Source organism: Copadichromis virginalis, linkage group LG15 (genome assembly GCF_057382275.1).
Source record: "Copadichromis virginalis isolate Kocher_CV1m ecotype Utaka linkage group LG15, C_Virginalis_male_GT1.1, whole genome shotgun sequence".
In the NCBI taxonomy this organism is placed as follows: domain Eukaryota; kingdom Metazoa; phylum Chordata; class Actinopteri; order Cichliformes; family Cichlidae; genus Copadichromis; species Copadichromis virginalis.
In genome coordinates this window covers 38,473,635-38,482,764 of record NC_140632.1, presented here as the reverse complement: position 1 = coordinate 38,482,764, position 9,130 = coordinate 38,473,635, and positions in this window count along the sequence as shown.

Below are 9,130 nucleotides of genomic sequence, written 5' to 3'. Positions count from 1 at the left end.
TTGAAAACGATTTGCCGGGAGTCCGGTGTTCTCACAGCTCTAGTGAGCCTAGCCCCCGGCTCGCTATCGAGCTAGTGGGTAACAGACGTCTCTGAAAACGTCGGAGCGCTTTTGAAAATATGTGGTGTCTTGATAAACTGAGCAGATATTTGAGGTTTACACAGTTACAGTCTCGCCTGAAAATATGTGAAACGTTTATTTTGTGACCTATAAAGAATAATAAGAGTAATACTAAAACTAACTAGCTGCCGCCATTGTTGGAAACTGAGCTGGGCTGCGCTATGAATTCTGGGACACAGCTACTTCTTCTTCTTCGGGGTTTAACGGCAGCTGGCATCCTTGTACATGCAGTGCTGCCATCTTCTGTTTCAGTCCGTTATTACACTCTTAAATCCTACTACTTATTCCTGCGTCTTTTGGGATCTTACAAAGCTTCAAACGACGCGTCGACTTTTGATAGTCAACGCAATCGTGACTCTTCGAGGGGGGGGGGGAAGCCCAAGATGGCGCTCTGAGCAGTCACGTATCGCTGAGCTCTGCGAACCTTTTTTAAAATATATATTACACACAGTGAACAGAGACTTTATTTACGCCTACGCAATAGTCATCTTTTACGTCTCATTTTGGTATCTATTTACAGTGGCCCATAGAGACAAAGCATGTACAAACTCCAAAACACTTACAAATTCCAAATAGCATGCACAAACTCCAAAACACGTACAAACTCCAAAACACGTACAAAATCCAAAACACATGCAAAATCCAAAACACGTACAAAATCCAAAACACATGCAAACACCAAGACACGTGCAAAATCCAAAACACATGCAAAATCCAAAACACGTACAAACTCCAAAACACGTGCAAAATCCAAAACACAACGGAAGTGCTCCAGGACGCTAGGGGCAGTGTTGAGCTAGATTTGCAAAATAAACGGCAAGTTTATTGCAAACACATGGGCTCTAGTCTCCGTCGCGCTTCCCAAGTTGCCTAGCAACCATGATACTAACAGCTGGAAACGTGTCATACAACTTTGTTTGACAGAAATGAAGGAGAACATATTTTTTTCATTTGTTTGTTTGTTTCTACAAGAGCTTTGTGTGATTTGATAAGTATCTGAGGCTGAGACCACAGGACAGTAAAACATGATTTTTGGGCTTCATTTCTGTACTGAACAGTCATTTAAGATTAGCTAGTAAATAACAATTAGCTAATGTTGTTCATGAGACTAAAGTCATATCACTTTGGTAATGTAAATATAATATGGCCAATATTATGGTTATTACATTAGTCATTATTAGCTATTACAGCAGTGAACATGAATTCTGTGTCAAATACTGAGCTTCAGTATAGATTCAAGTTGCAGTTATTTACATGTGTTACCACCTTAAATCTTCACTCAAAGACAAGTATATAGAAATGACTGCCAAATTTATTTGCCACTGAAGCAGAAGGATGGCATCTGAATAAAACCTCTCTTGACATGCCTAGATGACATTAAAGCTTGGTTGGCTCTAAACTTTTTAAATTTGAATGAAAAGAAAACAGATTTGTTGGTGTTTGGACCCAGTGGCCCCTGTGAGTCCTCTTCTTTTCATTTGGAACCCCTGGAAGTTTATTTTAAACCTGTTGTTACTGCCCTTGGTTTTAAGTTGAACCAGTCCATTTTTATCATTTAAGGCGACTGGCAAGAGTGAAATCTTTTCTTCCTAGGCAGCACTTTGAAACCGTGATCCATGCTTTTATTTCTTCCCCTGTGGACTACTGTAACGCACTTTATGTGGGGGTCCGTCAGTTGTTACTCTGACATCTGCAGCTGGTTCAAAATGTATATTGACAGTGCATATACAGTGGGGCAAAAAAGTATTTAGTCAGCCACCGATTGTGCAAGTTCCCCCACTTAAAATGATGACAGAGGTCAGTAATTTGCACCAGAGGTACACTTCAACTGTGAGAGACAGAATGTGAAAAAAAAATCCATGAATCCACATGGTAGGATTTGTAAAGAATTTATTCGTAAATCAGGGTGGAAAATAAGTATTTGGTCAATAACAAAAATACAACTCAATACGTTGTAACATAACCTTTGTTGGCAATAACAGAGGTCAAACGTTTACTATAGGTCTTTACCAGGTTTGCACACACAGTAGCTGGTATTTTGGCCCATTCCTCCATGCAGATCTTCTCGAGAGCAGTGATGTTTTGGGGCTGTCGCCGAGCAACACGGACTTTCAACTCCCGCCACAGATTTTCTATGGGGTTGAGGTCTGGAGACTGGCTAGGCCACTCCAGGACTTTCAAATGCTTCTTACGGAGCCACTCCTTTGTTGCCCGGGCGGTGTGTTTTGGATCATTGTCATGTTGGAAGACCCAGCCTCGTTTCATCTTCAAAGTTCTCACTGATGGAAGGAGGTTTTGGCTCAAAATCTCACGATACATGGCCCCATTCATTCTGTCCTTAACACGGATCAGTCGTCCTGTCCCCTTGGCAGAAAAACAGCCCCATAGCATGATGTTTCCACCCCCATGCTTCACAGTAGGTATGGTGTTCTTGGGATGCAACTCAGTATTCTTCTTCCTCCAAACACGACGAGTTGAGTTTATACCAAAAAGTTCTACTTTGGTTTCATCTGACCACATGACATTCTCCCAATCCTCTGCTGTATCATCCATGTGCTCTCTGGCAAACTTCAGACGGGCCTGGACATGCACTGGCTTCAGCAGCGGAACACGTCTGGCACTGCGGGATTTGATTCCCTGCCGTTGTAGTGTGTTACTGATGGTGACCTTTGTTACTTTGGTCCCAGCTCTCTGCAGGTCATTCACCAGGTCCCCCCGTGTGGTTCTGGGATCTTTGCTCACCGTTCTCATGATCATTTTGACCCCACGGGATGAGATCTTGCGTGGAGCCCCAGATCGAGGGAGATTATCAGTGGTCTTGTATGTCTTCCATTTTCTGATGATTGCTCCCACAGTTGATTTTTTTCACACCAAGCTGCTTGCCTATTGTAGATTCACTCTTCCCAGTCTGGTGCAGGTCTACAATACTTTTCCTGGTGTCCTTCGAAAGCTCTTTGGTCTTGGCCATGGCGGAGTTTGGAGTCTGACTGTTTGAGGCTGTGGACAGGTGTCTTTTATACAGATGATGAGTTCAAACAGGTGCCATTCATACAGGTAACGAGTGGGGGACAGAAAAGCTTCTTACAGAAGACGTTACAGGTCTGTGAGAGCCAGAGATTTTCCTTGTTTGAGGTGACCAAATACTTATTTTCCACCCTGATTTACGAATAAATTCTTTACAAATCCTACCATGTGAATTCATGGATTTTTTTTTCACATTCTGTCTCTCACAGTTGAAGTGTACCTCTGGTGCAAATTACTGACCTCTGTCATCATTTTAAGTGGGGGAACTTGCACAATCGGTGGCTGACTAAATACTTTTTTGCCCCACTGTATAGGTGTATCATATATAAGAGACAAATGTTGTTCCTTCAGTATGTTGGCATTACTAAATTTGGCTCAATGCTTACATACATGTGTAAAAAGAAAATGTACAAGCTGTGATAACTGTTTCTGATAGAATGAAGAGTAGACTGATATATTAAACATTCCTTTATTGGGTTAGAAAATCAGACCATGTCATAACTGCTTTAAGTCATACAGAATAGATATCAGAGCCTTAAACAGGCTGACTTCTGCTAAATGGGTCAAACTGGGCAGAAAGTCTACAAACACATAACATCCTTGTAAAATATGATGTAACACTATAGATCAACTTACCTCAGAATATATAAAGCATATAAACAATTACAGCAATATGATGTAACAAACACAGCAGTACTACTAATCCAAAATACTCAAAGCTTCATAGAACTGAAACAAACATTTATTTTTAGCTCCATTCTGCTGCTGATTAGGTTTCTGAACATTAAACTTGTTGCTGCCTTTCATGGTGTGTAACTTGAAGGCCCTGAGTACTTTCTCCCACACCGAAAACACTGGAATGATAACATTATTTGAACATTACCTAATAAGACTGATTCAGGACAGACAATTAGTTATGTTAAACTTTTCTAGCAGTCCTTCACAAACAGGGAACAGTCTGTCTATTCTCTCCATCTGTCAGCTGCTGCTGGCTCTTCCTCCTCCTCTTCCTCACATACTGCTGAGTTTGTCCTGGTGGATCATTAGGGGTGCAAAGCCTCACAGATGATGTGCAGCAGTGGGTCCCTCAGTCTGTCCTCACTCTGGACACTTGCAGTTGTCACACATAGAAATCAAATGTGTGATAAGCTGCAGGATTCAAACACAAGTGTAACTTATAAATACATGTTCATACTTTTATTCCACAATCAGAGAGAAAGAAACAGAGAGAGAGTGCAGGACAGACAGACAGGTGACAGTCACAGGTGTATGCACTGCTACACAACAGCACCAGAGAAGGAGGATTTAGTGTTTGTGTTATTACGAGTGCTAAACAAGAAGAGTTCCCAGATGGTACAATGGACACATGTGTGTCTTTCTTTCAGCTTAAGGAGTGAACCGTCAGCTGACTGACATGACTGACTTTAATTACGCATAAAATCATCACATTCTCTGTAAGATTAAAGTCAGCTATTGAACGGCGAATATTTTGAAGTAAAGGCTTTAAAACCAAGTTAGTACAAACGTCGCTAATGTCACATAACTTTCCCGACATGTTGCCAACAGTAATGTTTTAATGTTCTTCATTATAAAAACATTTGCGCATAAATAAGTGACATAATATTCAGTACTTACTTCTGAAAGTTTACTCTTCGTCCGCTCCGCTTCCGCTGTTTTTTAAATTATCCACACCACCGCCGCGCTATGAAGTCTGGGATATGTTGGGCCATGAAGGCTACACCGACCCATCCTTAAAATTCAGGGAAATTAAGGACGCATTTCAGGGCCGCATTTCGAGCAGCCTTTGAATTGGGACAGTCTTCGGCTGTGTCCCAATTAAGAGACTGCACGCTTGAAGTACGCATTTTAAGTGCAGTTACGTCACCGCCACGCGACGACGGCTGTCCCAATTCGAAGTGTACTTCAAATGCATACTAGTGATGGGTCGTTCGCGAACGAAATGGCTCTTAGAGCCGATTCTTTGACGTGAACGACGCGAGCCGGCTCCTTATCGCGAGCCGTCACGTGTTTTTTTTTTTTTCTTTTTCTCAGCCTCTCTCTCGCACTTTTTTTCCGCTGCACTCTGCAAGCGAGCCTTGTGCTTTACGCTGGGCAGAGGGGGGGAGGGGCGGTAGTTACTAGTGATGTGCGATACCACTGATTTCCTTTCCGATCCGATACCAAGTAATATTCAGGGTGGTATCGACGATACTGATCCGATACCGATACTTTGTACAAAACGGATTTTATTTATTGTATCTCAAATTATAGCGTCATAATGATTACAGGACATCAGAATACCTTCTTCTTATCACTTAATAATGCAGAGTTCATCATATAGAAATAAAAAAACTAAAGTTGTGTGCTATTTGAACACCTTGCCTGCCTGGAGGACTAAAGGACTCCGTGAGAGACTCTCACCCTAGCAGCACCTGTCCCTCTCCTCCTCTTCAGTTCGCCTCAACATACGCTCGTCATATTTTGTGATATGATTTACTCTGAGGTGTTTGACAAGGTTAGTGATGTTGCCACAACCATACATGCCAACCCTCCCGATTTTTCCGGGAGAATCCCACCTTTCTCCAGATTTTCCACCCGGACAACAAAGTTGAAAAACCATATCGCAGAATTCATAGCGCGGCCCAGCCAATTCCAGTTTCCAACAATGACGGCAGCGACTTAGTTTTAATATCACTCTTATTTCTCTTTCTGGGTCGCAAAAAAACTTTTAACATATTTTCAGGTGAGAATGTAGCTGTGTAAACTTCAAATATCTGAGCCGACCGACACATCGTCTTCAAACCCCCGCGGTCTTTCACCACTCGGGTTAAACATGATGTACAAGTCACTTTGATAACTTAAAAATGTTCTTGTTTGGCTTTTTCAGTGTTTTATTTGTTCGTGAGTAAATCGGTTTGGCTGAGATTAAAGTTATTAGATTAGATTAAATTAAACTTTATTATTCCCTCGGGAGGGTTCCTCCGGGGTTTTCACACAGCTGAATAAACGTCAAACAGAAAACTGATTAAACAGAAGAGTTTACGTCAGTGTCCGGTTATATTTTAGACAGCAAGGAGCAGACGGCAGAGTTTCACTCCACCGAGGGAGCTCGTGATGTACTACCCGGCTTTCTTTAGACCGCGAAGGCCGGTCCTCAGGTGGAAGCAGCCTCTGAATTTGGACACCCCCGCTGTTTCCGGGCCGGCCAATAATAACGGTGACATTTAACGTATTTTATCCGATAAATAAACCCTGTAAAATATATTTATCCGCCCAAACAGCCCTTTTGAATGTCTCCCTAATTCTGAGGTCTCAAGGTTGGCAAGTATGGCCACAACACCTCCCTTTTTTTGCCACATTTATTGCAAACCACGGCTCAGCTGTTTGTGGAGGTAAAATACATCCGCACAATTACGCTCAGCCATTGTTGTGAGTGCGCACGCCAAGGGGCTGCGAGACATTTATACAGCCGTATTTCGCACATGACTATGAAAGGCGGAAGAGGAAGTAGTTCCTTTGAATGTAGGCAATCCGAATGTTATAGTTTCTTTCCACTGTGTTCCTGTTAATGATAAACTACAAATTTACTCTAAATTACTAAAATATCGATATTTTAATGTGAGAATCGATTCTAGAACATAAATGATTGGTATCGGAGGAATCGATATTTCAGGATCGATCCGCACATCACTAGTAGTTACACTCAGTAGCACAGGAACAGAGCCAGAGAGAGAGAGAAAGAGAGGCAGGGACAACAACATTAGAAAGGTATAGTAATCATCCACAACTATTTTCGGTTGCAGATGATAAAGGATTCAGAAAGTTTATTCATGCAGGCCCATATGACAGAGAATATGCATGTTCTTTTTGTTTTCATATTATAATTTATATTTAATTGTGTTGTGGTTTGCAGTGTGTTGTGTTGTGGTTTGTGTTGTTTTCACTTTAAATTTGTAAAAGGAAAAAGCTGAAAATTTAAATAGTTAAAACTTGAAATGTGAATAGTTGATTTTTGTATTATGTGATTTATTTATTACATTTTATGTGGAGTGAATAAATAAAAGTATATTTACGGTGGCCCCTAGAGACAAAGCACATACAAACTTCAAATCACGTACGAACTCTGAAGCATGTACAAACTCCAAAACACGTAAAAACTCCAAAACACGTAAAAACACGTACAAACTCCGAAGCACGTAAAAACTCAGAAGCATATAAAAACTCAAAACACGTACAAAAGACAACAGAAGTGCTCCAGGATGCTGGGCGCAGTGTTGAGCCTTTGTTATCTTGTGGCTACACAAGACAGCAAGTACCAACGACCGGATTTGGTGTGTGGTAGTAACAGGTAAATGAACTTTTTTTTAAATTATTTGAATATATATGAGTGCCTGTGTATAAATACACAAACAATACACACATGCTTTCAATTGTGTAATTTAAGTGATCTAGTAGCTCTGCTTTGGAAGTTCAGTTCATGCTAGAAATGTGTTTTGGAGTTTGTACGTGTTTTGTCTCTAGGGGCCACCGCATATATTTATATATAAACATATATAAATAAAACCACTTTTTTTACGTTAGTAATTCCTTTTGTGCATAATTTTATATTATTGTTAATAATAAATTAATTAAAGCAACAAAACAACCTGAAGAGCTGGTTCGGAGCCGAAAGAGCCGGCTCTTTTTAGTGAGCCGAACCGAAAGAGCCGGTGCTGTAAAAAGAGTCGGAAATCCCATCACTAATGCATACTCCAAATGCGCCGTCGATTTCCCCAAATATCAAGCGTGGTCCGGTGCACGCTTCGTGGTCCCATATATCCCACAATTCATAACGCGGCGGTGGGTGTGGATAATTTTGCCGCAAAATACGGCAGAAGGGAGCAGCCGAAGAGGTTGTTTTTTGTTTTTTCCAAACTTTATTGAAATCATAAAGCGAACAGTCAGTCATTCCAGTTCAGTTTGTACAGTAGACATACAAGGCAAATAAGAGTAACAATATACAGTACAATGAAATAAGAAGGATAAATAAATAAAGGATAAAAAAAGAAAAAAAAGGGGGGGGGGGGGATGTGACAGACTTCATAACAACTTTGTACTTGAAAGTTGTGACAGCTCATTCGTTAAACATTTCTGAATGAATTTCAATCAATGATAAACCTTTTTTATTGGAAGTTAATTTAAGAGAGTGTAAGTAATATTCAATTTCAATCAAAAACAAATTAAATGATGGGGTTGAGTTTTGAAATTTACATTTATGTATATGGAATTTCCCTAATAAGATGGAGCGGCCGAAGAGTGAACTGTCAAAAGTACTGAATATGACGTCACTTATTTATGTGCGAATGTTTAATAATTAAAGTCAGTCATATATCCACAAACACAACACGCTGAAGGTCAGTGATATATGTATATGTGTGTATATATATGTGTATATATATATATATATGTATATGTATATATAATAATAATCTGACAATACTATAATATTGGCCATATTATATTTACATTGCCACAGTGAGTTGACTTTAGTCTCATGAACAACATTAACTAATTGTTCTTTACTAACTAATCTTAAATGACTGTTCAGCACAGAAATGAAGCCCAACAATCATGTTTTACAGTCCTGTGGTCTCAGCCTCAGATACTCAACTAATCAAAGTGATGTCATGACAAAAATGAATGACTAACAAAACATTTTTCTCCTTCATTTCTGTCAAACAAAGCTGTATGTAACGTGTCTCGCGGTTAGTATCATGGTTGCTAGGCAACCTGAACAGCGCGACGAAGCATATACCGTCTCATTTCACAAGCCTCTCACTTCCGCACTTCTCGTACGCACCGTACGTAGTACGTGTAGTGCGTGTACTTCAAGCGTGCAGTCTCTTAATTGGGACACAGCCTTCGTCGTGTCGCTGTGACGTAATCGGCCTTAAAATGTGGCCTTTAAGGCTGCAGACCCATAGATCTAAAACCAATACTATTCATA